The sequence below is a fragment of the Coptis chinensis genome, chromosome 2 (assembly GCF_015680905.1).
Source record: "Coptis chinensis isolate HL-2020 chromosome 2, ASM1568090v1, whole genome shotgun sequence".
NCBI classification, from domain to species: domain Eukaryota; kingdom Viridiplantae; phylum Streptophyta; class Magnoliopsida; order Ranunculales; family Ranunculaceae; genus Coptis; species Coptis chinensis.
Window position 1 is genome coordinate 78,592,939 of NC_141457.1, and position 18,495 is coordinate 78,611,433.

Genomic DNA, 18,495 nt, shown 5'->3' on the forward strand with positions numbered 1-18,495 from the left:
TTTCGCGACATAAGCATGCGTATGCCTTGCACCGAAAGTGCGACGAGTTGTTAGGGCAGCACTGCAAGCGCATCGAGGTCTCACGGGCCGTAGGCACAGATAGGAGTGTAATACGGGGCGGACCGGGTCAACTGCAGGTCAAATAGTGATGGGTCGGGGCGGGTTGAAGTGTCATGTCTTAGTACCATTACCCGACCTATTAGGTTAGTTTACGGGGCGAGCTTTGGGTGGGTTATCCGGGTCGGGTGGAAATTATCATTTTAACCCAATTTCACCCAGAAACAAACTTTCTAATTCTACAAGTAATATATTTCAAATTCATAACATAGAGAAAAAAAATATATAATCAATCAATTAAAAATAAACAAAAATAATAAAAACTTAAACTAAAACCCAAAACCATATCGGTAAATTTGAAAAAAAAATTCTCGTGATTTATCATTTGTAAATTGATTATTTTTCATAGCAAGATAAAATGAAGATGAGAGCGAAGATCTATGATACAAAATAATAAAATATAAACTAAAATAATTTAAAATTAATACAAAGATGAATAATTAATCTTCTCAAAAATCGAAAGTTGAATTTAAACTTTTGATATTTGCCCAATGTTCAAACTTGAATATTTGAAATTGATGTTGAACTCATAAGTTTGTGTTTATATTTATCAAATTTCTACAAAAGTTAAAAGAAAATATAAACAAAATACAAAAATATTAGAGTTAGAGTCTTGAAATTGTGCGGGTCAACAGAATTGGATCAATGACTTTTGACACGGTGCGGGTCGGGCGGCTTGATGGGTCGGGTTTGAGCATAGAACCTATACCCATAGCCCGACCGCATAAAAACAGTGACGGAGTGGGGCGGGTCGGTGCGGGTTTGGGTGGCAGATGAAGACCGAATACCCTTACCGGATGATGGGTCAACGGTTTTTTTTTACACCCCTAATCACAGGCATATCCTAATCCCAAATATGAAAAAGATGACTTCTAAAGACACCCTTTATTATTTATCCTATCTAAAGCAAACGGTGTCAATTTGACTTTGTCTACGAATATAGTGAGGAATGCTTGATTTTTGAATTCTCTTCTTTCGTGAAAGAATCATATTTCCAATAAAAGTGATTCAAAATTATCAGAATTTTCTTTTGAGATGAAAAGGAAAAGAAAAAAGGTCCATATACTAACACCCATGCATAATGCATTGGGTTTCATTTATTCGGGCTTTTAGAATGAGACATCCGTGACCATAGTTCAGGCCCAACTACGATATGGTCCCAAGACGCCGCAGCTAATGATCAGCCACTAACAAAAATGTTGGTTCGTTTTGTAAGCTAATAAGTTTGAATGGTGGTTAAGGACTTAACACCATCTCTGAACCGTCTTTGCCAACCACAGAACCACTACTGTATGGGCATCAAGGTTTCTCAAAAGTTCTCACTAAATGGGAAATCCTCAATTATTGAATCCCTCTCATCATGCTTTCTAGATTTTTATTACTGTTTATCAATAGATTCCTTGAAAATGCGAGTAACTTGTTAAATTTTTTCAAATTGGCAGGCTAGCGTTGTAATTTCTTTTTCCTTTGTTACACATAGGAGTTTTTCTTTAAAAAAAATCTGCTCCTATTGAGACTTTGATGCAGGTTACGGATATTTGGTAAAATTGGTTTAAATTTGTAGTCCTGGATTTGATGTTATTAACGATGATTGTGCTCCCATATTTTATGATAACAACACTTAACTTAAGAATCTTCCTTGCTTTGACTTAAATTCTTGAGTTACTGTTTTCCATGTGAGGTGTTGGAGACTTACACCTCCTGCTTGTATCCATACAGTTGGAGCTTTGTTACCATTAACAATGAAGTTAACTTTCTTCATATATACATAGGCTAGTATATTGAATCACAGTAGGTAGGTCCACCTTTCTAGCTCAAGTTAAACTAATATACATGCTTTCTTTCACGATAAATTATTTGATTTTTGTATAAATTATTTACTTGTCTTTACTGGTAAGTGGTAACTTAGAAAGAGTGGGACTTAATAAGGTTTTATGCAAGTAGCCGATTACAATGTTGTCGAGTTCGCCAAATGGGGATCATTGACTGCACTTTCCTGCTTTCTTGATCAGATACTTAAGCAATACCATACCGGTATATTAATTACGCTAGTTCTTTACTTCTTTTACCCCCGCACACACTCAGAACTTTCACAAACATGCATCATGGCAAGCACCTATAAAATGCACACGAACACACCCACATACACACACACTTCTCTTACTTCTCACTTCTTTTAAGGCTGTCAATCTTTCTTTTTCTGACCTGCTGAGTAGCACACCTACTCCCACCCTGGTGTAGCTTGAACAGCCATCTAAGGAATGCACATGCTGAAATCCAAAAACCAGTCCAAGGTGTCTTTGGCTAGAGTTCTTGCAGGAAGTGATTTGCAGTGTATGCGTATGAGGTAAAATTGGTTAGTACTTATTAGTTGTACTAATGCGCTGTTGCGATCGCTAATTATATTCGTTGCCTGTAGGTAAATGGTTAGTCTAAAATTATTTTTATGTTAGCTGTGAGACAACACTTTTGGCTTTCTATGCTAAGGTTTGGAACTTCTCAAGGTACTATGAGGATTTTAGGTCAAGTTCCTATGGCACGTGCTGCTGCTGCTGCAGTGGCTAGTGGCTACTGCACAAGAATACCAAGTTCATGCTGCTCAGATGCAGCACGCCCATTCTAAATGGAAAAAGATGCATCCGGTCTGATTTTAACATTGCTTAGTAAACATTTGATGGTAGATTTTCTTTTTTAATTTTGTGGCTATAAATTGCACATGTGTTGGCTAATCTTCTCCATGTTGGACAGTTTATATCCTATGCGCCTAAGCCTCTAAGGCACCTTGAATATGCTAATGACTATACCCATATAAAACAATTAAGTTACCTTATTATCTACTTTACAGTAGGTCAACTTGACTACAAAGTGCTGATCCACCGCTTTGCCCATCCATTTAATGCAACTAGAGGTGCTGTTCAAAGAATTTTAACTGCATGAGTAGCATTTTTGTGCATTTTCAGGTTGTGTAAGGCTCACCGCCTAACATTGTAGACTTGTATTGCAAGGAGAAGCTTCTCCCAACGGCTGATATAGCGACTCCAAGTTTGAAGGAGGTTACTAGGTGGTGTGAGTTAGGACATAGTAGGTAATGTCTATCTTGATATGGTGCACTTGATAGTCTTGAAACTTCATGATCTACTTCCTTCTAATTTTAACTCGGGTAGTTGCATCTCAAAAGTTTGGCCTAGGAGGTTTTTGCGAGGTATCTAAAAAACAAAGGTTTCAAAATAAATTGGTTTCTGAAAATCCCCATTGCAGGTTAGGGTCATTCATTGCCTGGATGAGTAGTGGCGTAATTGGGATCAGATGTGACATGAACGATAACTCAACCAGATCAGAGGTAGGGTAACAATTATTTCAAAGAGTAATGCCTGAGTAGATCATTTTTGCTTTTTATATATTGACTCATATATTATCACATTCAAAGTATGTATTAGGACTGACTTGGGTGGAATGGGATTCAACTTAAAACCAGATATTGTGCTAGGAGCTGAGTATCTATTAGGACTGACTTGGGTGGAATGGGATTCAACTTAAAACCAGATATTGTGCTAGGAGCTGAGTATGTATTAGGACTGACTTGGGTGGAATGGGATTCAACTTAAAACCAGATATTGTGCTAGGAGCTGATGTTTTCTTTGACTCGAAAAGTAAGATTTAATTTGTGCTAAAGTTATATTTTTATCATGATAGTAATAACTGAACTAACACTAAGCTGATCTTTTGTTTTGTACGACACGAATGGTAGGATTAAATTTGGGGTTGATGGTAAAGCAATAAACTGTACTCTTGCAGTTCATTATAGTATTATATGAAGTTTGTTTATTCTAGTCATAGTTGGAATCATATGTTTATATAAGGAGGAAAGTGTCACATGGAGGGTGTGAGGAATACTCCTCGAAACTATAAAGGTTAATGCTCTCAATAAGGGAAAACTTTGTGCCGGAAAGGGAGAAACATTATCATGGATGGGATTCAGTGGTTGACATTCCTAGGTCTGTTTGGCGATCCTCAAGACTGCATACAATGTTCCAACCCGACAGATGAACAAATTCTAAGATACCCCTTAGATAGTTGAATTTAAAGAAGTTAACTTAGGCTACCAATGTCCGAGTTTGCAAGGTTAGTGGTGCTCCTCTTGGTTTGCTATTCTTTGAATTGTGTTGTAGTGCTATTCTTTGAATTCATCGATCATATATGTATACTTTGTTGAGTTGTGTTATAGTGCTAGTATATTACAAGGTTCATTAGGCAGCCACAAAGTGACATCTTCTTTGCAAAGTTTTAATGCCTTATTAGTCATTATCTGTTTTGATTACTTAATTTATTTGTTTTGGTTTTCTTGCATATTTCAGGACTATATTTGGTTGGGTACCTATGACTATATATGAAATGTAGTCCTGGTTTTTCTTTTCCTCTTTCAAGTGCAAATTATTATGCATGAAGATACATTGACTTTTTATGAACTGAATGTTTAGTGATGCAATGACTTGTACATGGCTTTGTGTTTTTTTTTTTATGCTTGTATTAATGGTTGTTGAATGATGTGTTACGTGGACAGCCATGAAAATTGCAAGCATAAGTCCTTTTAATTATGATGATATTGGCTTTTGATTTTGGAAAATATGAGTTGGTCCATCTATGTAGTATAGTGTTGGTGGGCCACTATAGATGCCTCTTATTTTATTCAATCTTTCAAGTTAGGGAACAAGGTATATGGTAGGAAGAAGCAGGGGATGTAGTTGTGGTCGGTGACTTGCTGAAGATATATTTTCTTTAACTTTTTCTTAGTCCACTGAAAGTAGAGAATTGCTAGCGTCCTGACCCTAAAAAGGGGTAGGACCATTGTCACCTGCTAAAAGATGAGAAAGGAAACAAGGGCAATGTTTCAACCGGTGAAATCTTTCTAAACTTAAAACTTAGGCTCAAAAGAAAAAAAAGGAAAAGAGATCGAATAGAGAGAAAAACCGAGTTATCTTCTTCGTTCTTTTTTTTAGGTTTTATCTCCAAGACTATCCAATAGTGGGTCGGGAACTCAATCAATCGCGAAGATATATATCCCGACAACTACTATATTCGTTTCTTCTAGTTCTCATAGCTTTGAAAGCATCCGCCCCAAATCAAATTTCATCTGGTATGTATTCCAGAGAAATAAATTTCTCAAAAATTGATAGAAGAATTTTCGATTGTTGTGACTTTGTTAAAGGTGTTTATTTTGTTGTGATGTTTCTGTATCTTTTTATTTATTTTGTTTTTTTAGGTGAATTTCTTTGGTTGAGTTTTATTTTTGTGTGACTGGGTCTTTAGCTCAAATTGGAAGAGCACTTGAGAAATTCAAGAGACGAACTTAAATATCTCAAGATGATGGTGGTTCAAATCCACCACACTCATTGATATCTAAACCATAGAAATGTAAATCTGTAACACTATTTCATTGTACAAAAAAAAAAAATCACAAAAGTATCATATCATTGATCATGAGAATTAGAGAATTAGTTATTTACAAAATACTTGGTGTCCATATTGACATTGTCACAAAATGACTCCTGCACACTACAAAATTCACATCTTCTCACAAAAATATGTCGATTGTATTTGTTCTTTCTTCTTCTTTAAGTATAAGGAGTCCATAAATCTTCTTCCAATCACCATTCACCAATCGTTACTGTCGCAAGCTTACTGCTATGTTGTAGTCATCACCATTTTCAGTTGCGAGAGCACTCAGTAGTTGTTGTTGTTGTTGTTGTTGTACTTACAAGATATTCAAATTTGAAGTAACAAGCATTAGCTAACCAATAGCCGGTGTTAATAAAAAGGCTATATAGAATTATAAACTTTTCAAAGGTCTCACCTCTTTACAGCTCTTGATGTTGTGGCTAGGTTGTTTACAACGACTGCACTTGCTTTTTTCTTTCTTTTCCTGCTTGGCTCACTTCCACCCCAGTTTTGATTCTCTTAGATGGTTGACCTTTAGAACCTGTGGATACGAGATCGTGTACTATTATAGTGGGCGTCATGCCTTCAACTTGATATCCATCTTGAATTTTTTGCTGTGAAGAACCCGTGACATTATCTAAAGACGTCAACTTCTTTCAAAATCTGTTTTACAAGTATATACTTGTCTTTGGATGTACAACCTTCCTCAACAAGTTTGATACAACCCACACATAGGTTACTAAAGCATTTCGCTTTAAACTCTTGACTATCCTCGTTTACTCTAGTAGAATCTTCATAAACGATATCTAAAGATTTTGCATTCTTACTCCAACGTTTCAGTACATAGTGAGGTGGGATATCATACACACCTTTTGCAAATAGAACAACTATTGTGTGTCTGCACAGAAAACCTTTGAACTCGCATATATGACAAATACAAGAAACGTTGGTTTTTGAGTCATCCCACACAACTGTGTATTCCTTCGTTCTCTTTTTATCGTTTGGCTTCATTACCAACTCTTGCACTACATGTATTTCCTTTTCCCCATCTAGTTGGACTGTACCTCTATTACACGAAGGAATTCGTAATATTTTTTCTTGGAATTTCTTGATATTCCAAACGTGTATATAGATGCCATCTAAGCTTCATAAGGCAACATTGTCTTCAAATATGGGGATTTTTGGCAGAGTCTCAAAATCTGCTTTCTCTTCATCATTGTATCTCTTATGTAGAGCTAAATTGTATTGATCCACGAACTCTTTCAAACAAGTCTTATGGTTTACATAATCATCGAAGAAGGAATTTATGCTTTCATTTCGTTGAGACGTTGACATTCCTGCAAAAAAAGTATCATTCATGCACACCGGAACTCACTGTGTACGACATTCGAAAATGTTAGAAGTCATTCATGATCACCAAGCTCATATGTTTCAATCAGTTTTTTTCACCATTTTTCGAACTCGTCGACTATCAATGAATCATAAATGCACTTGTTAAACTCATACATAAAGGTTGGATTGGCTACACAAACACTGCCCAATTTCTCAGGTACTTTCTTCAGAATATCCACAAGCAAAAATGATGGCGTGTTGTTCCTAGAAAAACTTCTTTGATTGCTGCTTTCATCGCCTGGTCTTGATCCGTGATAATGGCTTTAGGAGCTCTTCCTTCCATTGCAATCAACCATGTTTTAAAGACACAAACAAAAGATGGTATAGTTTCATCCGTTAGTAAAGCACATCCAAGCAACACTGATTGCCCGTGGCCCGTGGTGGTTATTAACTCCTACGAATGGGGCAAATTTCATGGAATATTTGTTAATCAAGTATGTAGGGTCAAAAGTAACAACATCACCAAAGTGTGCATAAGCCATCCTTGACTTGGCATCTATCCAGAAAACATTCCTCAAGTGTCTCCCTTCATCTAGCTCCATAGCATAAAAGAAGCGAGGATTTGAAACTTGTGTACGCAGAAAAAATTCATAAATGATCTGCACATCCCCAGTTGACATTGATTCTCTCTTTTCTTTGTCACAAAAATTTCTAAGATCCTTATCCGTGAAAGTCAGATTTTTCACTCCACCCGATTGCTTCACCATTGTTGCCTTGATCTTCGGAACACCTACTCCTACTGATGAGAGAGTTCTAAATACGTTCTTTTCCGGTGTGCTAATCTTCTTTTGTGATCTGAAAAAGCGTGAACTATCCGGTTCCACTTCATGATTATGCTCTTTAACAATGTCAAGCAAAATCCACTTTCCATTAGTAATTCTCTTCACCTTCATCATTGTCTTACAATCTGTCCTTGTGTTTGGTCGTGGGTTTTCAACTCCTTTTATAGCACGTTTTTTGCCTTCTTTAGAACACACATAAGTCCTACCAATCACATCATATATTGTTCAATTTTGAATACTTCATGTGCTATCTACGAATATAATACTGAAGCCAATAATCTTCGCATAGTCATTATAACATTTATAAGTTTCTTCTTCAGATTCAAATTCCAAATCAACATAGGGATCTACAATTGCATTCTCATTTTCAGCGAACTCCTTGTCAACTTCATCGACAACTTCTTCCATGTAAACATTAGGCTCTTCACTTCTAATGATGTCATTGAAGATGGACTTCTCCGCAACCACGTTTCCATCAATGTATATTGCATCATCCATTATTGTTTGTTCAAAACTCAAGTGTCTTGGACTATCCATGGCGTCGACGTAATCCATATATTCTGTTCAATATAGATATGATTAAAAATTTTAGGAAAATTATCTAAATTCTATTTCATTGATGATAAACTGAAAATAAACTTGCTAACTAGATACCTGATAAGCACAATATTGGTTCAAATTAAGAGACTCAAGTTAATCCAAAACAATAAAGTACATCATTGCTAACATTTTTTTTTTGTTCAACCAAAACAAGAACAATGACTGCAATAAATTGTTCCTAATTAAATATGACTCAATCTCGATGAAATTCAATGGAGACACTCAAGGCTAGGAGTGACAGAGGAAAACCCAAAAAATTATCAAATAGAAATGAGAGTGGCATCACCCAAGTTAAAGCCTCATTGTAGTAGCTATTAATTTGAAATATTTGATGACTGAAATGTTTAATCTTTTTATCTTTGTAAGTGGTGCTTGCTTGCTGGGGTTGCTTTGATATCCATTGCGCTTGTGCCATAACGATTCCAAGTGAAACTACCATTTAAATTTGTTTATAATGTATACTAGTGAAAATGAGAGGAGAGAAGAAGTAGACAAAGTATACAAATTACCTTTTTCCATCAGGTTGTCTCGTTTCCCACCATTGGCTAAAACCTTCAATCTTTCTTTTTGAGTTTCTTTTTGTTTCAAGTTTTTTTTTATGAGTTTCACTAATTAAAATTGTAAACATATGGAATAGGTCAACACGTATTTTATTTCGACATTTAGCAGGTGAGAATGGTCCTACCCCTTTATTGGTCAGGACACTAATAATTCTCCTGAAATTATTTGTTGTTTTATCTATATTTTGATATTCGCACTTGTTAATCTATTTGATTCAAACAAGAATCTTATGAAATGGTTAAGGTATTGCCTTGTAATTTCTATCGTATAGAAGTTGACTTGCGCTCACTAATTGTTTTACTTGCAGGAGGGATCATAAACGAGTTGTAGAGGGAGCTATACTAAGCCACTAAGGGTAGTCCCCCACACTGAGAAGCAAGGATACAAGTTTGTTGGTTTCATCCAAGAACGTGTTGTGGACTATTATCAAAACGAACGATAAATGTGTTTAAATTCATGTAATGACTCCGGCGGGCTTGGATGATTTATTTATTTTTTTAACTTTTGGGATATGTTTCATTTTGATTTTTATTTAAATATATGTAACAGTTATCTAAGTCTAGTTGGGATTTGATTGGATATGGAGTGCAGAACCAATCCAGTGAATTTTTGTCTTTTTTATATTTTTTGTAATTTTTTAAACTATTTGTCACGGTTTTGTGAAAACAGTTATAAAAGGATTACTTGTTATGACGGTTATGGATAATATTTATCACTATTCAGTAAAAGCCGTCACTAAAAAGAGGTTATATTATGACGGTTTTCAACTATTTGTGAATGTTCTTCAAAAAGGATTTGTGATGGTTTTGAGGGAAAAAAACATGACCCCCACTTGGTCATGGTTTTGGAAAAAAAAAGGGTCAAAAAAGACTTTTTGTCATCACCGTTTTTAACACTCACAAAACCTTTTTTCTGTACTAGTGTTAGTACTAAAAAAAAGGCATATTATGACGGTTAAAAGCCGTCAAGATAGGTGTTTTAGTAATATTTTTATGATGGCTATTGTAACATGATGTCGTGTATGACATAAGCGTCAAAAAAATATAATAATTTTATGACAACTATTGCAACATTATGTCATGTATGACACAAACGTCAAGAAAATATAATAATTTTATGACAGCTAGTTATTATAACATTATGTCGTGTATGACACAAATGTCAGAAAAATATAATAATTTTATGACGGCTGTTACAACATTATGTTGTGCATGACACAAGCGTCAAGATAAAAAATATGATGGTGTTAGGATGAGTTTCCTAAAATAGTCAAATTAGCAATAGAATAAACTGTCAACGTTCTTATCACAATTTTTGGGCACTAGGTCGGACCATTTTTGCTTTCAATTAAACCATTAACAACTTCACAAAAAATAAGAATACCAAAATCAAGTAACTCACTAAGAAAAAGTGAACAGTCAATACACTCCTCACTTATGTAAACAGCAACGAGAAATCCAAGTTCCCCTCGCATGATGAAAATTCTCCCGCTCACCCCAATTATTTTTCTCTCTCCCGGATATTAAGGGATTGATGTTAAGGTTACGCCTATTTATCTTTCTTCCCCTTCCATCGCAAATCCTAACAATTACGCCTTTTTTTTTCTTTGTCTCATTGGTTTCTCGCACACTCACTTCTTCGCTGCGCTTAAACTTGTTTGAGAAGGGATCAGTTTGATTACTACTATAACAGAGGTTTCTAAAATCTAATAGTAAGTTTTTTTTTTTTTTTTTATTTTTTTTTCTTGTTTAAATTGTTTGTAGAAATATTTGTTATTGAATTCGAATTTTTTGTTTTCAATTAGGTGTTTGACTAATTTATCGCGTGGGGTTTTTAGTAGTATAAGCAATCTGTTTGGTTCGGCGATATTTAGGGCCCATTGTAAGGACAAAGTGGGTTATTAGAAAGGGTTGTGGGCAGTTCAAATGCTTTAAAGTTGTGGCTGGTACCCTTCTACATGTAGCTCCCATCTGCTGTTTTGATTATCTTAAGCTGCTGTTTGTTTTTTGTTATTTACGTGGTGTACGATGGTCTTTCCAATACCACTATCATCTGTGTTGTACTTATATGTGCGTGCCAATGCTTGTGTAGTCAGTTCTGCACTTCTGCAAAGGAACAAGAAGCTGTAGATACCGATTTGATTGTTTTGAACTATGATGTTGCTGGAAAGTCTGTTATGTATAAGAGTTTATGTTGACCACTACACCACTACACCACTCCATTTAAATCTATTTTTCCTGTTTTTCACATATACTCAAACAACTAGATTTGCTTTAATTTGATGCTTTCACGAATGTACTAATTCCAAGTTTTTTTTAAGGTTAGGCCACTCATTCTCATACCTATTGATATCGTTTTCTTGGAATAAAGGATATTTGTAAAAGAAGATTATCTGAAGTTGCGAGGATCGAGTCAGAACGAATGCAAGGTTTGCATTTCTGTTTTGCAACTCTGCACAGTTGGAAGTACTTTTCGAAAAAAAAATAAAAATAAAAAGTGGTTTCGACTTCCTACGGGTATGACTAATTTTTGCCAATAAATATTCTGATTTTTCGGAACGTTTTGTGAACAGGTAAGATTCTATTCCATCTTTTGTTCTTTTCGATCTTGTTTGATGTTTTTAAGGAAGAAAAAAGGTTGCTCTTTTGAATCTGGTTTCCCCCAATTTAAATATTTTGACTGAAAAATGTGTTCTTATAATCGAAAATATCTACTGTACAATTACGGTGTTTGAATAGCAGTTCATTCTTATTGTTTTAGGTTTTGCTCATCGGTGCAGAAAATTTCTTATAGAAATTAATTTTTTTCTTAAGCGGTTTCAAAGCTTTTAGCTTTCAATTACCTTGATTAATAAACTGATAAATTATTAGAAACTAATAAGTAACAAGAATAAACTTTGTGTGAATTAATGGGTAGTTGAAAACTCAGTTCACTACTTTGCTTAGTGCTAACAGTGAACACGTCAACCACTATGCAAGGTGCTAAAGTTATTTTGATTATCTATGTTCGGTTTGCCTTTCATATCAGGTTGCATGATTCTTGAGATTAATATTATTAAGTTAATGTCCAAATTGAGGATAGCACGTTTCTAGCGGTGTGAGGTTGAATTCTCAGGTTGTATAGTTGTAGTCTTTGAAGAATCAAGAGAAAGAAATCGATTACTTATAATTTCATATTATAGTTTAATATAATGCTTTTACTATGTGGACTGAATATTGGTTTGGTTTTGAATTGGCAGACTTCATCAAGTCAAAAGAAATCCCAATGATAATGGAAGTAACCATATTGATTAAACTAGAAAGCCAAAGCTATAAGGAAGGTACGCTATATTTATGCTGGTTTCTAATTATTTTAAACATTTGAAGGGAATTGTGCCTTGAATGGAAATTCTTGGACTTGTTAGTAGTTGGAATATGGGATAATTGTGCCTTGAATGAAACCTTCAATGGTAAAACATCAATTGTGCCTTGAATGGAAATCCTTCAATGGTAAAACCATAGAATACGTTATAAGGAGACACGAGCAAATAGTTGCCTTAGTGTTACAAATAATCTGCTCTCCTAGGGAATTCTTCGATGAACAATATTAGAAGCACGGTTTGATAATACTAACTGGCATGAATGCAGATGGACTTCATGAGGTAATAAAAATATTCCTCTTAATCCATATGGTCTTGTACGATATTGAATTTAATTCAAACAAAAATTGGTCCAAGATTTATTGTGAGCCAAAGGTAAAAAAAATGCATAACTGACAACCCAAATAAGAAAATAATGTGAACTGCCACGATATAAGTAAAGTAAATTCCATATTTTGTCTTTATTATTAAGCTTTTACATTTCCACATCACCATTTTTATTTAATTACATCAAGCAGGATGCAACAACTATTATATGGGCACATTATAAACTGGGGATGCTTGGAGAAATCATTGTGATCAAACTAAGTATAGGAACCAAAGCTATTAAGAAGGCACTCGATCTGCCTTTGCAACCCATAATGTATTTAATTTAGTTGCCAATATTTAATTGTTTGTTCTGTTGTTTAGAAAAGATTGGAATTAATATGCTTCAGCGCATGTTAGTAGGTGAACCAACTATATGAAATACTACCAACCTTTTGTTCAAAGGGTGTTGACATGTTGTACATTTGTGTGCTCACCGGCAGCTACAACTTTTTTCTGACATTTTGTTTCTAATGTATATATGCTCTCTATCTTTCGTAGTCTGAAATTTAGCCTTTAGTGGCATATATCATGGATAGTTATTATTTCTAATTACGACGTATTGTTTTGCTAGCTAGTATCATTTATCTATTTTCTTAATATTGTAGAAGTGGCTATTTGATTATGTTTAGTTAACTTATTAAACAAACTAACATATTCTTATTCACATTGTTTCTTAGGTGATAAGTCAGTGACGTTCGATGGAGGAAAGAGTTAGTAAACACCAGCTTGGTAGCTCGCTTCAGTTTGTTTGAGATGGATCGGTTTCATCGGTTGGATGGGTTACGTAAATTGGATTATTATTCGATTATGAGACTTGATTTTCAACCAAATGTTTTAGTTATTTAGTATTTTATTCGTGAATAAATCATCTAATATGAATAAGTTCCAAGAGTGATTTATGTTGGTAATAAAAGTATGATTCTAGTTTCTATAATGGAGTTAATTAGTTAGGGTGTATGTATACATGGGTTTACAGGTTATCTCCATATTTACAGGAAAATTTGTGGTACAAATACATATTTCACCATGGGTAGGTGCGGAGAAAAGAAACAAGAAAAAAAAAAGGGGTTATGACAGCTTTTAAAGATCTGTTGTTAGACACACCAGTTCTTGACGTTTTTAGTGATTAATTCTTGACACTTTTTCTTAATCACGAATGATGTTTTCATAAAACGGTTTACTTCTTGACGTTTTTCCTTATAAAACTATGACGGTTAAGTAAAACTCGTCATGCAAAGTTACCCAATTACGACATTTATAACTGAATTTATGTCATATAAATTGGAGTTCTTATGTCAGCTTCTCGAGAACGGTCATCAAAGTAATGACGGTTTTTGTAAACTTTTATGATGGGCTCTATAATGACAGTAGTTTCTTTAACGAAAAAACATCATTAAACCTGTTTCATGACAGCTTTTAGGCGTCATTATAAGTCTTTTTTTTAGTTGTGTGTCTAGTAATATATAATTTTACTACCCTAATATTAGTGTTAAATTTGATGGTTCTTTTAATAGCACAACATTACAAGAAGCTGGAGCTGCAATTCTCTTGAATAGTGAAGAAAAAGCAATGGGTGTTGCAGTGACAAGGGCTAGACTTAGAAGTGTTGAAGAAGCTGAGCTGGTAGCTGCAGAGCTAGCTTCAAGTCTGGTTGCGAACTTTCCAGCAGAAAAGTACCACATTATGGGGGATAGTCAGAATGTCATCAACTCTCTTGCAAGAAATTCTGATTCGATAGCTTGGACCTCTAGGAAATTCATTTGTTTCCAATTTAAGAGATGTAGGTAGAAAACTGGGAATTCAGTTGGATACCTAGACTTCAAAATGGGGAGGCTCATAAGAATGATAAGATTGCAAGCTATGTTTTGAAACACTCTAACTTCAGTAATGAGCCTCTTCCGAGTTGTATTGTTGAACTTGATTGTCCTCTAGTTATTATTTAATATATAAAATAGGATATTATTATTCGAAAAAAAAAAATTATGGTTGATAGACACTCAGTACACCCCTAGTCCTGACTATCGCAAGTCGCAACATTCAATTAGTTGTAACTGTAGACTGGGAGGCAGTTGTCCATGACCATGGCCAGGTTTCTTCCCTTTATCTGGGCCACACTTTTAGGTTCTTCATCCGCCAATTACCTAGCACAACCCACAGTCTTTTTTAATTTGTGTTAATTTGCACACCCCATGAGTGCCTCTTAGAGAATAATAGTCTTAATTAACTTGTGCCCAATACCTGCCCTTTGTATGGCTTTCCCCTTCGGGGCGCGTAGATAGGCTTCAAGTGGGTTTATAAGAATCCAGAAAAATAATGTACTTTCATTTTTTTTCCTAAATGATACCCGTACTTTTTTTCTCGTCTATTAGTACTCCGAACTTTCAATTTGTTTCAATTTAGTACTTCAGTCTCTTTTCCGTCTCATTCCGTCTAATTTCGCTAACGGATTTACTATTCAAATTGACTATTCTTTTTCTTTTTTCTTTTTTTGAAGCAGAATGTTAAAAATATCCATAGAATGATTCGCTCAACAATAATTTGCTCCTGAAACATAACTGGAATAGAGCTAGCTGGTGAGAATGCACTGGAAAGATACGATGAGGGTGCTTATGCACAAGTTTTGGAAACGAGTAGATCAAACTCTGGGAATGGGTTGACTGCATTTACATACCTAAGATTGAACAAGAGAATGTTTGAAGGGGATAATTGGCGTAATTTGGTTGTATTTGTGAACAATATGTCAGAAGGTGGTCGGATGATTCTGTTAGGAAAATGGATTTGCACGGTGGTCGGATGATTCTGTTAGGAAAATGGATTTGCACAAATCCATTGAGATATGAATGAGTAATTTGTCTCCCAAGTTACCCCACTTGAAATGAAATGAGTTTCTCTTGAAACAGTATGTAAAGTGAAAAAAACTTTTTCAAAAGGATGCACTAGTTCGAAACAGTGCATTATGTCAAAAAGGTGCGACATTTCGAAATGTGTATTGGTTTGAAACAGTATATCATGCCGAAAAAGTGTGACCTTTCGAAATAGGTACTGGTTCGAAACAGTGCTTTATGCCAAAATGGTGTCTTTTCGAAACATGTGACTTTTCAAAGAGTTGCTTACTTTTTTCCAAGAGTCACTGTGTTGTTTTGAAGAGGCACCACTCATCTATAAATAGTGGATGAATTTGGAGAGAAAGACACCAGATCACACAGAGTTCTGATATTTCTTTTCTCCCTTTGTTCTTAGTCAAATATTATGTTGTGTTCGTTGATTCTATAGAATTGAAGTGCTAGCTTTCTATAGAAGGAAATCCGTTCTATCTTGGGAGACAGTTTCCTATCAACCTTCAAGCACCGTGAGGGGAAAAATCTGTCTTAAGGACATAATGTATCTACACTAGGCTCAGATTTAACTAAGAAGTACAAGACACTCACAAGAGAAAATATTTGTATAGTTTGGTAATTGGTAAAGAGTAAGTAAAATTAAGTTGTATATTCCTAACAACTTAAGACAAATTCTCTTTCTTTGAATTAATTTGGTTGAATTAATCTTAGTTAATCATTGGTAAAGTAAGTTCATTAGTTGAACTAAAGGTTTGTTCATGATATATTTGTTATATCAATTTGATTTTCTTGTTTACTTAACAATAAATATATTTTTGGAATAAGTTTCCTACAGATTCAACTCTCTGAGTACAATTCAACTGGGTCAGATCTTTACGTTGGTTTTATCCATGACCGGAAGATGGACATTAAGAAAGCTGTACTAGTGTAAGAAGTATAATTTTCATGCTCAACAATAGAACATTTCTAGACTTGAGAATGTATATTGTGAGTCGATAATGAATTGCAGAGCTACTAGAGTATGGTTATACAACAAAAGAAATAAAAGAGATGTACTTGTATTTGACCATTCGATCTATTGGAATATAATATATGTAGAATTATCCTATCAAACTACTTGAGTTCTTCATTTGAAGAAAGGAGGAAAACAAAATAAAGCATATTGTATCCCAAATTTGAACAGAGGAGGAAAACGTAGGGAAGGGATCATCTTATTGTTATTTGTAAATCCTATAAACCCTGCTTTCATTTAAGCAAACTAATGGTTATCTCCTTAAGGCCCTAAGGTAGGAAAACTCAAAGTACAGAGATAGCTCATCACGTATACAAGGAGGTAAGCCCAAAACTACATTATTCCCGCCTGAACATGAGGTCCTCTAATGAAAGGAGTCAAAGGACTAATCCCATATTACATTATCCCATCCCAACATGAAGTCCTCTAATTGAAGGCCTCTCAAACTAGCATCAATTAGAGACACATCTTTAAATTACAGACGACCTTATGAATAGAACAGAATGTAAGCTCAAAGCTTCTTATATTCCTCTCCAGCAATAAGGACCAACACAAAGCGTGTAGTAATCTACTACCTTCAAAATACCTTTATGGCTATTAACCTATCTCCAAGTCTTCTTTAATTATCCACTATTTTCTGTCTTCTAAAAAAGCTTCCATATAACAGACCCAATATAACATCACCAAGCACAGGAAATAACGCAGTTACTCATCAATAGTGTTGCGACTTCTAGAAAAAGTAACCACAAACTGCTTTGTCAAAATGAAATCCCCGAAGAGGTGTTGAATTTTGATCTCCTCTTTGCCCACACACGATGCACTTATTAGTCATCATCTTCCCCCCTTTTGTCAAATAATCAGCCATTCTGCTTTTTTTTGGACAAGATAGAACATGAAGTCAAAATGGATTTGTTACTCCATATTCTTCTATTACTAGCTTCGCTGAAGGTAATTGGAAGAAGTATGGTTGATACAGAATCATTCTATGGATATTTTCAACATTCTGCTTCAAAAAAAAAAAGAAAAGAAAAGAATAGTCAATTTGAATAGTAAATCTATTGGCGAAATTGTACGGAATGAAAAGCGAATGAGGTATTAAATTGAAACAAATTGAGAGTTCGGGGTACTAATAAGCGAGAAAAAAAATATGGATACCATTTAGGAAAAAAAAAATGAAGGTATGTACTACTAAATAGTCATAAACTCTTAAGGTTTCTTCCTTAGGGTTTGCACAGTGCACAACTGCACACTACCACCCCAAACCTTAGAGCATCTTTAGCAGTGATATCAACCTAGCATCAAACACCAAATTCTCAATATTTGGTGTTTTTTCAACTTCAGGAGAACTACATGTTGATGAAAACACCAAAAAAACACCAAACCAAACACCAAATCGACCAATATTTGGTTCCAGGTCTGGTGCTGTATCAAATCACTCATGCGGTTTTGCCAAAACCGCGCGGGCTTGGGCTGCTAAATGGGCTTCTATGGCGCGGTTTTGGCAAAACCGCGTGGGCTTGGGTTTTAATGGGCGCGGTTTTGCCAAAACCGCGTGCGTTTTTTCTGAAAATTAGAACTATGGTGCATAAAACTTGAAAAATTATGAGTTGTGCATAGAAGTTAAGAAATTAACAATTGTGCAATTGAATAAATTAAGAATTGTAATTCAAAATCGAAAAAATTAAAGAAATTAAAAACCTATGATTATGATTATGCAGTCCAAAATCTATGATTATGATATAATCATATAATATCTAAAATAATCCAAAACCTATCATATTACATCAAATTTATTTAGCTATCTTCTTATGCCCTTTACCACTCGATCCCTCTCCTCTCTCTATTTGGACGTTCCGAAGCTGCTCCTCTAAGTTCCTTATATGAGAATTATGATCTTCTCTGTCTGCACGGAGGTTAACTACTTCAGCCTGAAGTTCCTCATATCCCTGATGTTGCTGCGTGTACACTTGCTGCATATCCTCATACGCTTTCCGAAGTCTCGCCATCATACGCATTTGGGATTGCTGATAT

At 34.9% G+C, this 18,495-nt stretch overlaps 2 long non-coding RNA genes and 1 pseudogene across 23 annotated transcripts; 2 read left to right on the top strand and 1 right to left on the bottom strand.

The window, feature by feature from the left end:
• Nucleotides 1–1,255: 1,255 nt before the first annotated feature.
• Nucleotides 1,256–14,580, top strand: LOC147518039 (uncharacterized). Of its 15 annotated transcripts, none has more exons than XR_015211698.1 (5): nucleotides 1,315–3,202; nucleotides 3,376–3,457; nucleotides 3,593–3,767; nucleotides 4,818–5,251; nucleotides 9,196–9,445. It is a non-coding gene; the product is annotated as an uncharacterized LOC147518039 (long non-coding RNA). The 15 variants fall into 15 exon arrangements; XR_015211699.1 differs by having other exon boundaries at nucleotides 4,822–5,251; XR_015211694.1 differs by lacking the exon at nucleotides 4,818–5,251 and having other exon boundaries at nucleotides 1,256–3,202.
• Nucleotides 5,002–8,225, bottom strand: LOC147518040 (protein FAR-RED IMPAIRED RESPONSE 1-like; annotated as a pseudogene). The gene is made up of 3 exons (XR_015214481.1): nucleotides 7,994–8,225; nucleotides 7,114–7,948; nucleotides 5,002–6,923 (listed from the first exon to the last, which is right to left on the bottom strand). The product of XR_015214481.1 is annotated as a protein FAR-RED IMPAIRED RESPONSE 1-like (transcript).
• LOC147518041 (uncharacterized) lies at nucleotides 10,210–13,544 on the top strand. Of its 7 annotated transcripts, none has more exons than XR_015211687.1 (5): nucleotides 10,221–10,599; nucleotides 10,693–10,847; nucleotides 11,214–11,316; nucleotides 12,127–12,207; nucleotides 13,293–13,544. It is a non-coding gene; the product is annotated as an uncharacterized LOC147518041 (long non-coding RNA). The 7 variants fall into 7 exon arrangements; XR_015211686.1 differs by having other exon boundaries at nucleotides 10,222–10,599; nucleotides 10,693–10,833; nucleotides 11,209–11,316; XR_015211685.1 differs by having other exon boundaries at nucleotides 10,222–10,599; nucleotides 10,693–10,833.
• Nucleotides 14,581–18,495: the final 3,915 nt, after the last annotated feature.